The 13,210-nt window shown below is 36.4% G+C and overlaps 1 long non-coding RNA gene across 1 annotated transcript in view; it reads right to left on the bottom strand.

Annotated features, from left to right (window-relative positions):
- LOC143692239 (uncharacterized) overlaps positions 1-12,920 on the bottom strand; it is a 32,792-nt gene extending 19,872 nt beyond the window's left edge. The window contains exon 1 of the long non-coding RNA XR_013180144.1: positions 12,665-12,920. This is a non-coding gene — a long non-coding RNA (uncharacterized LOC143692239). The remainder of the gene's footprint in view (positions 1-12,664) is intronic.
- Between the last annotated feature and the right edge of the window lie 290 nt (positions 12,921-13,210).

The raw sequence follows: 13,210 nt of genomic DNA, 5'->3' as shown, positions 1-13,210 counted from the left end.
AGAAATATTTGGTAAAACTGAAAATGCAACCTGCCTCAGTAATCATGAAACAGATCATCCCAAAAATTCAAAGCAAAGACTTGGTAGGAAAAAATCTCCCCAAACTGCTCAAGACAGAAATTCCAGACTTTGTGTTTATTTACTCCCATAAAAGGTAATGTCCTATTCCATAGGTATGAATGGATCTGCAGTGATTTAAAATAATACATGTAATCATATTAAAGATGATTCAAAGGACATATACCAAGAAATCAGAAGATTGAAATTGATTGGTTTAAACTGGAGCAACTATGACCTTCTGCTACTTTATTCTAATTTATTTAAAGTCTGAAGTCCTTCCTGATATTTTAAGAATTTGGGTTTAAGAATCTCTGTTGTCCCTCTGATTTTCTGCATTCCTGAAACTTAATATCTCACCTTCATATTTAAAAATTAAAATAAAAATAATAGAAATCATGACCAAAGGTGCTCTGTTGTTTCTAACCTCCCACAAAGCCTACTGCATGATGAGGATTTCTATTTTGATAAGAGTTGACAAGAAACACCAACCAAGCATTTTTCAGACAGGTGATCTGTGATTAGCTGAAGGAGCCTTACAGAATTTTTTCTACCATTTGGACTATAGATTGTCTCCCTCAGATGTATGCAGACCTTCATATAGTTCCTTCCCGAGACTCCTTAATTAACTGTTCTGATGCCACTAATCAAATTTGCATTATTACTGCAACCTTCTGTTTGGGAGTTCTTAGTTTTGGCCCTCATAAGAGCCTTAGTGAACAGTATTTTCAGAAATAAGATTTGTTCTATCACCAGAATCTTCAGTAGTGACGCACCCAATTGTTTCTTCTGTAGTTTTTGTTGAGTATTAAACCTACCTCTTACTTTGAAAAGAGGGTATGAAGTAATCTCAAGGACACCACATTACTGATTTTACTTTCAGGTACACCTAGGATTGTTGTAGTTGCAGGAAATTACAGACATAGTAAACCACAAGAGAGACAAACATTTTGCATTTTGGCAGGAAAATTGAACCACTATTTTGAAGCCAGGTGACCTAGTTTCTTATTAATCAACGTATTATTCTAGGAAATAAACAAAGAGAGGTGACTGTCTAGAAGAAATTAATGTTGCACTATTTATTATACCATTTATCACTATAGAAGAGGCATCAATTCTGTAATTCTTACAGGCGTATTTTGAGTTCTCTTGAGAGGTGTTATCTTCCTTTCACTAACAGGAGAGTAATCATAGGAAGTAATCATCTTATAAGGATGTCATAGATTTTTAGCACTAATATATGAAAAGATACAGGTTTTATAACAGTGCATGGTCACATTTTGACTTCAAGCATAGAAAACTTCCACAAACCTGTAAATGACCTTCTTACACTCACTGGCATCAGTTGTAGTGCCATGTGAAATGAGTGCAGATGTTTAGCATTTTTCTCTTAAAATACTTGAATCTGGATGTAACCTGCACTATTGCTGTCCATTGCATGGTCTACCAGCAGTGTGAGCAGGTTAAAAGTCTTTTTCATTTTATGCTATTACCTTTCAACTGCAAGTCTTTAAGATAAGTATCTCATCTCATAGAATAATAAAAGAGATTTCAATCAATCAATCAATCAATCTACCTACCTACTATCAAGTTAGAGTAACAGTCCTCGAGCTAAATTCCCCCACCTCATTTTAAAAGTAAGATAGTTGGCATTTTCAGAAAATTCAAAACAAGTTTGGAGAAAATTTTTCAAATATTTTTACTTTCCTTAAACATTTCATTTCCAAGATTCAGTTATAAATTCTACCCAACTTTCAAAGAAGTGGAAAAGGTTGAAGATTACAACAAAAGGAGAGAGGGAAAGAAATATCTCTGCTATTTAAGAGTCTCATGCAATCTCTTAATGCAATTAATTAATCAGTTTGATTAGCAAGTGTAACAGTCTTCTGTATGTGTCCACAACTTTAGAGAGATTCCTTTTTAAAAGTTATGAGCAGTATCCCACTACATTATCCCATCCCCAAAGTTCTATAGTGATAGATCTGTTCAACCAGAGAGCAGCTGAAAAATTAATTTCTTTCAGAAGGAAATGAGACTTCTCACAAGATGCATCAGATTTCACAGCCATCTAGGAATTTTTAAAAAACCTAAATTGTATGATTTATTCAGCATGTTGGGGGATAAATAGCAGGGGCCGAAGAAGATTTTTAAAGTACTAGTACAACACATTGTTTCAAAATTATGGTCTCCTAGAGGAACTGACTCAGATAACTACTCATATTGTGGAAAAAATCCAATTAATTAATTATTAATTAATTATCTCAGTGTTGAAGATATGTGCTGTAGTAGCACAGCCTTTTCTTTTTGAGACTATAATGTATTAAGTGAATTTTAATTTAGAATTTAAAAGGTTTATTTTCTTTAAAAAAATCCTTTTGTTTTCAGGTTTAAATTAGACTCTCTTGTCACACCATACATTCTTTTTTTGTTGTTTTGTTTTTTGGTTTTGGGGTTTTTTTTGGTTAAAATGGAATTTTGACTTAAATCAGACCAGGATTTTAAAGTATTCACATTAATTCAGGTCCAGTCGTTGTTTGCAGTGGCAAAGAAATTTTACAGTACACCAGTGTGCCACTGTAGGTAAGGTGGTGTAATAACTTAGTTCCCTACTTTTTGGAAGGCTATAACACCTCTAGGAGGTTGTTTGTTGGGGTTTTTTAATGCCTTGTGATTGGGAAAGCCCAGTGCAAATGTCTTTCTGTCAGTGTTTAGTCCATACATATTTTATATGTCTTTACCCATGTTTTAATCTGGGATGACAAGTTGAAAACTCAGGTGTTTGAAGGGCAAGAGAAGGAACATTTCTGTTGCAGAGACAGTCAGCAGTGTGACAAACACGGAGCCTCCAAGGCTCATGGGCTGAAGAACCTTCATACTTTACATGAGCTCTTCCAGAGTTCTTCACATTTAAGAGAACAAAGAGTTCAAGAAAATTTGTTTCCTTTTACAAGAACATAGGGTATTTTCACTTAGCTGTAAATTTGCCTCTTCTTATAATACTGACTTTCACTACAGTTTTCTGCCCTTGTGTTTCCCAAGAAAATATCTTTCACTTCCCTTCCCTACTCCTCTTCCAAGCACTTCAGTCTTCAGGTTTATTGTAACATGAAGTATTTTAGCAAGGAGCTGGAATGCTCAGAAATGCTACAACTGAAGCTGACTGTGATTTTTTAAACTGGTCCTGTTGTGAGACATTTCTTGCTGCACATTTTGGTGGAATTACTCAAAGAATCAGCTTGAAAGAGCAATGATGTAATCTCGGAATTAAACTAGAGGGCTGCATTTATATCTGAGAGGAGTAGCAATGATAGATATGCTCAGTGAAATACAGAGAGTCAAAGGCATTGTCTTCTAATGTTCTTAAGATTTGCCATAATAGACTCTTAGTAAAGACAGAGTAAGAAGATGCCCTGGCAAATGTTGTGTTTAGAAGCTTTTGACTTTAAGTTATTCTGAGCTTAATGTAATACTGCGGGGTTTTTATCCTTTATTTTTATTTTTCTATGTGAATAGATGCCAAAATACAGGTGTAATCCAGGAAGCCAGGAACAGAAGACCTTGTCTCAGTCCATTCATGGGCTTCTTCCAGTTGCTGCCCACTTCTGCTCACCCTGAAATTTTTAATTTTTTTTTTGGACAAAGGAGAGGTGATCACCAACAATGTCTATTATGGTTTCTATGTCTGACCTGTGCTATGGCCTTTGAGATAATAACACTTCAATATTATCAATTCCACCTGGTGTGATTACTCAGTTTCAGATTTTAATACTAAATTTAAAGCCTATCATATTCATACTCTGGTATTTCTATTCTGCTTTTGAATGGATCTAAAGTTTCTAAGGAAAAAATAATTACTAATTTAATTAAAATCAAATCACAGTGTTCAGGAAGGAACTATGACAGGTGGTAAGGGAGCAGATATGTTTCTACAAGAAAACTCAACCTTCATTTCTCCAACTTATAAAACCGAATTATTTAACCATATGGTTCTTTTTCTAAAATCTTACATATAATATTGCATAACCAGACACATGCCAAATTGAGTTACTCCAAATTTTCATAGAAAACATACAAATACAGAGTTTGAAAGAATCCAAAAAATACATACTTCTGTTCCCAGGCAGAATTAGACATGACTAAAATAATCTCTCACAATCAGTTCTGCCATCTGAGTCATTTTCACTTAGAAAATGCCTCATATTTGCTTTTCCTTTCTGGGCTTTAAAAATAAATAAATAAGTGAAGAGAGACAGAAACCATAGGAAGAAAAATATTTGCCAATTTATGATAGAGAATGGAGAGAAGACAATAGATATTTGATGTGAATATTCCCTGCCTATTTTCTTTTCCTTAAAAAACCCAGACTGTGAAATCCAAATTACCTACATGAGAAGTATTCTCTAGAGAATCAATCAGCTATAAAAATCTTAGGAATTTAAAAGAAATACAGCTAGAATAGCATAAATGGCTTACATAGCAAATGTATAATTTTCTCTTAAAACTGTCCATGTATAGTTATTAGTTCTTTATATCCAGATAATCAAATCTAGTAGAATCCATTTTAAAAGCTTATTAATGGAAGAGAGGTGAATATTTAAAGGATAACTACAGGAAAATAAATCAATATTATTTAATAAATTTTTGAAGGAATGAAAAAGGTATACCTGTAGAGGAAAAAAAAATCAAGATATTATTTAAAATATAGCTACTATTCTTTAACAATAATGAAACAGAAGGGAAAAAAGCATAAATATAGGCCTTGCTTCAGAAGACTGCAATGTAAGTTAAGCTTCATCTAGTGACATTATATAGAAGGAAAAAGAGAGGGAAGAAATCTATAAAACTGCTGAAATATAGAACATTTGATTTGTATATATATATGTAGGGGGGTATATATACACATCTACATATACACATGTGCATAAAAATAAAACATACAGATAAAGACTGAAGAAGAACCCATTTACATTAAAAGAGAGGACTATACAGCAGAGCATACTAGAATTTACAGCTGGGGTAATTTCAAGCAAAAATTTACTTTGTTAAATGCATTTTTAAAGAAGCTCTGTCTGAAGTATCATTTTTGTTAGAGCCACTGCAAGTTGTATAGAACAGCTGCATGCAGACTTTCTTTGTAATTTAGAATTTTTTACTTACTCTTGCTTCTATTTTCTCAGCCATTCTGTAGATTCTTGGTGTGAAAAAGCAAAATCCAAGGCACCACATCCTTCACCTATCCCTACTCTTTACCTACAAATCCCCTCTCCTAGCTGACTGCTGGCAACCTCACCACAACTGGCAACAACCACAGGTGCAAGGGCAATTCCAGGTCCTGGCCACATCAGAGAGGCACTGGGCTCAAGAGGTGTTCCTAATATTCTCCAGTCCCCAGGTGAAAATGCATATCCTAGTTTTCCTTGCTGAAAATAAAGTGTGTTTCAAATTAAAGGTCAGTGAATTAGGTTAGCACAATGAGCAAAACAGTAATAAATGCTAAGTTATGTCAGAGTTGTCCAAGTCACTGGCTAATTACTGGACATTCTGCTCTTCTGAGCTCCACATTTAACAAAGTGGTTTAGTACCTCACTGTGGACAAAACTAATTATAAAAGACAATTCCCTGCATGGACATCACTGATGTTACCCTCCCCACACAGAAATTAAATGGGAACTGCCATTTTTCTCAGCCTTCTCAAATGCAGGGTAATAAATGAACAAAAGGGTTTAGCTCCACTTTACGGGAATTGTGTTATTTTGTGGCTTTTTCTTCAAGGGTAATACAGAGAGGTAATCACAGAATGGCTAACCAAGTACTTTAGAACTATGGTGATGTTAAAGTATTGGAATACAAAATAATTAAGAAGGAATACAATTGTGTAAAAAGGTAAACGAGGGAGTAGCACATGTCACTTCAGAAAAACAACATTAAAGAAGTACAGTGTGAATTTTTACATTTCAGTGAGAACATCTTCAGTAACTCAGATGCTGCAAAGAATAAAATCTTTCCACAAACATGCTTAATGAAGTAACCAAAGCATAAAACATTGTAATAATCATAACGGGAGGATTAGCAGGCCATAACAATGAAGGTGCTACTTTTCTTTCTGCCTCCTTCTTAAAAAAACATGTTAGATACCATCATCTTTATTTCCATTATCCAGCTGTAGTATAAATGGAGGGTAAAGCTGAAGGGCAAAGAGTATATACAGAGGTATGCTAATCTTTATCAGAAATTAGAATTTGAATCAGAGGGTTGGGTTGGTTTGTTATATGAACAAAAACCTAATCTAAAATTAAGATATACCAACACCCATACAGAATTGACAACATAGCTTTGCTTCCACCCCATTCATGGCTGATCAATAAAAGGTAAGGTGTTCCATTATATACAGACCATGTATGTATGTACTGTACAGTGTGTGGCTGTAAATGCTGATTAATACAGTGTTCCATTTCTTTGATGCTGAAAGAATATATGTATACCATTAATTTCCATTTAAACAATCAGCATCGGATTCAAAGATTAGAACAGATATAATTATTTATATAATAATTTAAATATTTATATAATAATTTAAATTGACAACTCACAGCTAAGAATTTTAACCATAACAAAAATGGCCACCAAAATTTGTTTAAGCACAGTCAGGAATCCAAAGCATAAGTTAAATAATATCCCATTTATACCTTGAAACACCTTGAAGCCTTAGCACATACATAGTCTCAAAAAAAAACCTTAATGTTTAAGAACTTCAGAATAATTTTTAAAAGAGGCTGAACCAAACATGAGAAGATGCCACTGCACATAATGTCCCACCAGTGGTGACTTTCCCTGTGAATCAATACTATTTAAGTCCTTTATATCTCCAACCATTATCTCAAACTCTCACCAGATATCTGCCAGTAGATGATACAATAGAGCAAATGGGGTATTATCCTTACAGATGCATCCTTACAGATACACTAAAGAAAGTGAGTCCTGTGTTTACCACCAGCTTTCACTTCTGTATGAACTTGGGGCTCTGGCTCAGGGAGCACATTCAGGGTAATTTGCTTTTGAAGAAAATGTTGTACCTACTACTCAAGTAGAGACAGCCAAACAGTTGACCTTGCTGCCAAAAAGATACAGTAATGTAAATGACAGAGATGATCTCAAACTACTTCTAAATTCTAGACTGACCAACTATGTAAGTCATTGAACACCTTCCTCCACATATTCAGCTGTGTTCTGTAGACAACAGGTCTACCAAAAGAGCATTTGGTTCCATTCATCACTTAAGTCTTTTTTCTATAACATTTGACTTACATAAGTCAGCCTTGAATTGGGGTATCATTTACATGCTGGACATATTGTACTGTCTTGAACTTATTCAGTTGCAACAGGAAGGGCAACATGATGCAATGTTGTGATGTCAGGCCTTTTTAAGGCTGCTGGAAGTAGTATCTAAACAGTGTTTGGATGAACCAGTTATGAACTGTACTGCTGAAAGAGTAAAGGGCTGTCTTGCGTGCATGAACCAAGAACTGAATGGACATTGGATACTAAAAAATTATTCATTATCTTCAAAGTGATCCTGCCACAAGTACTTTGGGCATGACTTACTTACATTTTCATTGCCTCAGATAAGCTTGATTTTGTATTTATGGGAATTCAGATCCCAGAGAATCAAACAAAGGATGATGCTAAAATAAACAAGCAAGAAAATGTTCAATTCACTCAAACCAGACTCTTAATATAGAACAATGAAATCTAAACAAGATTTAGTCCACAAACTCGTCCCTTTCCCTATGGTTGCTAAAAGCTTCCAGTTCTCAAATAGTAATGAAAGGTGAGTTCTCTAAAAGTGCCAATCATTCATGAAAACATATAAACCCATAAATATTCAGGGTATTCAAGTACTGCTGTCAGCAGTTTCTTTCAAACTAGCTACTGAGCAGGATGATGCATGTGGAGAGTTAAGGGTTGTAGTGCCGTGCAGGTGCCAACCCTCTAAGACTGGGGTATGTAAGTGAAATATTCAAAACACATCAGGCGCATACAGGAACTAGTACAGTGCTCTCAGAGGGTGAGAAGCTAGCAAATAATTTCATACTTTCTTTTTTGTACCTCTAAGCGTCATAACCAGATAAAGATCAATATAGAGCAAGGTTGATAGAACCCAAATTGCATATGGTAACTGCCTAGACTAACTTAATTTTTCTTATCATTATTAGAGAAAACTTGAAGGTTATCTATCTATGCACACTATCTGTGTGGAATTCTAAGGCATGTATTTTGGTACTTCAAGCACCAAAACAAGAAAATAGCTCCACTCAATTTCATTTGATTGCGCCAAGCCCTTCCTCCACAATACACACAGATCTCACCACCTGTATTGTTTAAGAAGCCCAGCAGAGTTCATTAAATCAGCTGTCAAACATTAATGTATCACCAAATGACTAAAGGTTATGTAAAGGTGCTGTTTACCAGCTGAGTAGCTTAGAGAAGCCCTCCTGCTGACTGCTGTTGGCAGAAATCCATGCTAACAGAGCATTGCCTGCTAAAGACTATTGTTGCTTTAGTTTTTGGCTGCCGTGAAGGCATAGATTGCACAGGAAAAAGAATTTCTGGAAAAGAGAAGATGGGCCATGCAAAGAATTTGACTGAAGCATGATATTTCAACTTTGTTCTTCCTCTAGCTTGGCCATTTTCTTCTCTCCTTCTCTGTCTCCTCCACCAAGCTATGTCTTGCCTTCCCATGGGTGTCTTTTCCTTGAAACACAGGACAGTGTACACAGGATTCACCAGCAGGGAAACTGTTATCAGTAAATTCCAACGCTAGCATAAGTGCCCTCTTGCTTGGAAAAAAAAAATCTCAAAGGTTTCAGTGAAAACCAGGTGGTTTCCCAAAGAAAGACATCAAGCCTCTATTCTGGGATGGCACAACCACCTGAGCTTCCAGGAGGCAGCTTTCATCCTACAAATTGTCCCAGAGACCACCTGTACCTACCCATGGCACAAGTGGCAGGGCAAAATGGTCACAGGTATCTGGGTCCTTAGCATTACGCCATCTAATTTACTGATAATAGTAATCTAAAAACTGAGGCAAATGCAGAGATCCTTGGGTAGTTTCAATCTGATCCAACATTCATAGAGACCAGTGGTCTCTATGTCTAAAGTTCAAAAGCTGCATTTCCTCATATATAATTAAAACCTCACAACCTAATTCACAATTATCATATTTTGTTTCAGCATGCAACCCTTGTCAGTGACAGTAGCCCTCATAATTATTCAGCTGGCTACCAGCAACATCCTAAGCATAATGATGTAATTTGCACTCAATCAGGTGAAGAGAGATAAACACACTCAAATAAGATGAAGTCCATTCCACTAATTCGGTACCCGCAGTAAGGAAATCTAAAAGAAAGCAATAAAGGCTTTGGAATAAAAGATAAGGAGCAAGTGTAATGGATCAAACAAGTAATATCAGGAAAGGAGATAATGACTGTTTAACAGGACACATTTAAAACTGTAAACCATGATGTTCTGCAATTCAGGACAATTCACAATTCTCCCCTGACAGATTGCACATAGACAAAGCTGTCCAGTTAATAGGTTTCACAACGACATTACCACCAGAGCACTGCCTTATCATTTAATCTGGATACAGGGATGCAGATGGATCCTTCCAATTCTCTCATATTTATTGACTGGGATTTCTGATTCAGAACTAAACATGATGCTCCAGTAAACATCACAGGAATCACAGTATGATTAGTTAAATATTTTGCCTGATTAATCTGCAGCCTGGCTTCACATTTTCTATGATTTACAATGCATATTAAAAAATCATAAGATTTGCCTCTGGTTACTTTAAACAGATATTACAAATGCTGCTTCTCTGTCTGCCTTGTCAAATGATTTTCAGCAGACAGGAAGCTTTAGACAAGAGAAATTAGAGAGGTGTCAGGTATAGAATTTCAGTGACTGCATGTCTGCAAATAGCTAAAGGGGGAAAGCTTTCACGTCAATTTTTTCTGTTCCAGAGAATTCTCAGGAGTCCTCTTTACTCCTGATAATTTTGAAATGGCTCAAAACCAGTAGTTAGTAGTTTTCTTCCACTCTTATTTTGAAAAGAGATTAAATTTTTCCTTTAGAGCAGAAAGTTGTGTAATGCCATGTAAATAGACCCATTAGAAAGGATCTGAGTGAGAAATAACATGCAATTTTTACACCACATTTGTATTTCTGCTTTTGCTGGGACTTTCACCAGGGGCTACTGGAGAGTACACAGAAGATGTCTGACAATTGGCTGGCAATGATGTGTGTCCATCCATGAGGCAACATGGTAATATATTCCTGGATGGGAGGGTACTGGTGACTGCTGATGGAGGACTACAATGACACAAAGACAGGATGGAAGCAGAGACTGAAATGCTGCTTTGGCAGCATTTATAGAGCTTCAACCATTTTTTTTTTAATTTATTTATTAATAACACACCAGAGACTGGTAAGGTATTTAAGGACCCAATTCAACAAACTAGTTAAACTAGACCAGGTGTGGTATCCTGCACTTTGGTCACAAAAATCCCATGCAGCACAACAGGTTTGACTAAGAGTGGCTGCAGAGCTGTCCAGCAGAAAAGGACCTGGTCCTGCTGGTTGGCATCAGCTGAACATGAGCTAGGAATCTGCCCAGGTGGCCAAGAAGACCAGTGGCATCCTGGCCTGTATCAGCAATAGTGTGGCCAGCAGGACCAGGGCAGTGACTGTCCCCTTCTCTTCTGGCACAGATTGAGGCCTGTTCATTTCCTGTTCCTCTCACTTGTTACCTGGGAAAGTCTGACCCCTACCTGGCTACAACCCCCTGCCTTGATGAGGCCACACCTCAAATCCTGCGCCCAGTTCTGAGCCCCTCTGTTCAAGAAAGACATTGAGTTGCTGGAGAGTGTCCAGAGAAGGGAAGTGGGGCTGGGGAAGGGCAACAGAAGCTGAAGGGAAGCCACTGAAGAAGCTGGGGATGTTAGCCAGCAGAAAAGAAGGTTCAATGGAGACCTTATAACTTTCTACAAGCACCAGTAAGGGGGTTGTAGCCAGGTAGGGGTCAGACTTTCCCAGGTAACAAGTGAGAGGAACAGGAAATGAACAGGCCTCAATCTGTGCCAGAAGATGCTCAGGTTAAACATCAGGAGGAATTGCTTCCCTGAAAGGGTTGTCAAGCACTGGAATAGGCTGTCCAGGAAGGTATGGAGGCACCATCCCCTGGGGCTGCTCAGGAAGTGACTTTGTAGTGACATTTAGCACCATGGTGTACTTGACAAAGTGCTGATGACTCAAAATTTGGGCTCAATGATCTTGGAGGTCTTCTCTAACTAAATAATTCTGTGATTCCATGATTTATTTCTTCCTAACCATTTTTTCGCAGACTTAACGCTATGCTCCTTAGACTGCTTTCTCTGAGTTCTAGACTACTAGTGGTAGACAGACAGTGTTGGTACTTCCTGACATGACATCTTTTGATTATACCTACTAGAAAACACTGTTTTCAGACAACATCAGATTTAACTTGAAAATAACAGAAGATGAAGTAGTCAAGACCCAAAATATAATTCCATATGCACCTCTGCAAAAAGCAGATCTTCAGTTATATAATGTGAAAAAAAATTAAAAAGAGTATACGTATATTTTTATTGCAAATAGGTCCTCTAACTGTGACTTTGATGGCTAAAATATGAACAGAAGAAAAATCCAGCTGCAGAAATGCTTTAAATCTTATTTTCATTTCAGAGATCAGAACATCAGATCTTCTGCCAATAATATCTAGTAGAGTTTCAGACATGTGTGCAAGGTTTTAGATAGACATTTCCCTTTATTTGTTGTGAAGGGAACTCTGTATATAAATTTCTATGCACCAGGCAGAAAATAGATCCCTTCTGTTTCACAAACCACTAACAGAAGTCACTGCCCCAAATACTCATATACTCTGTAAATCTATCTCAATCAGTTAGTCACCACACCTGACTATATGCCTTTTCAAATGTTAATTTTAGCTATTCCCCTGTAAGTAAAAAGATGTCTTGAAGGTCAGTAAAGGATTAATAAAGGAAAACACAGAAAGGCTGGGAGAGCTTGTGAGATGCTTGTGAGATAATACTTCAGAGATGTGAAGTATTACAACCAGTTTTCTCAAAGAGTGTACCATTTAACTCAAAGGTGAAGATTTTAGCCCTCTTTAAACATAAGGATTCATTAAGAATACAAATTCAGAGGTCCTTGCAGGGTGGTTCCCCCAGTCCTTCCATTAGATGTACCAGAGAATGGCAAATGATCTTCTAACTGAATCAGTGGCAATTAGATTTGACATTTTCTATTTTCCTAAAGCTAAAATGCATGCAGTAAAATACTCTATGGACACAAACAAACAAACAAATAAAAATAAGCATGTTTCCTTCATGTATTTGTTATAAAAAGAAAAAAAAATAATAAGACTCTGGATATGTGACCATCTTTTCAGTAAAATTTACTGAAAATTTTATAAGAATTTTTTATCTTTACTAATATCTAGCATGGCAAATATTATCAATTGGCAAACTTATTTGAAAGAGAAAAGAGTTCTAACAATAGTTACCTGTTTCTTCTGTAGCAAACATCTCATCTTCATCTCTTGCCCTTAAGCACTTATTAAATGGTTCCCTCTGGCCTTAAACGTAATTTTCTTTCACTCTACTGAAAAGGAATATTTGTCAATCACAGCAGAAGAAAATCTTTCATAAAGTGTACTACTTCTTTAAAGGCTGGAAAACATGTAAATTCTTGTTTAGTCTCTGCACTAATTCTTGACATTTTGATTAATAATTTAAATGTGCCCATTTTTCCATCTCCCAGTTAACCCATATACCTTAATATGAGCCTTATCAGGGCTGGCCTACATAAACACAGAAAAAAAACCCCTATTTTGTCCATCATTAACGACAAGATTTCCCTCAGCCCTAAGACAAGAAGCGTAACCTTTTTTCAAAGAAGAAATGCAGTGACTCATTCTAGCCGCCTATGCAATGTGGCTGAGACAGAACCAAGTGTTTATGCCAAGATACCCTCCTTACATATGAATAATTTATTTACATGGCAAACATCCATCTCACATCCTGTCTGAACCTCCAAAAATTGCAAGAAC

This window comes from Agelaius phoeniceus, chromosome Z (assembly GCF_051311805.1).
Source record: "Agelaius phoeniceus isolate bAgePho1 chromosome Z, bAgePho1.hap1, whole genome shotgun sequence".
NCBI lineage: Eukaryota > Metazoa > Chordata > Aves > Passeriformes > Icteridae > Agelaius > Agelaius phoeniceus.
This window is presented reverse-complemented; position numbering and strand designations above follow the sequence as displayed.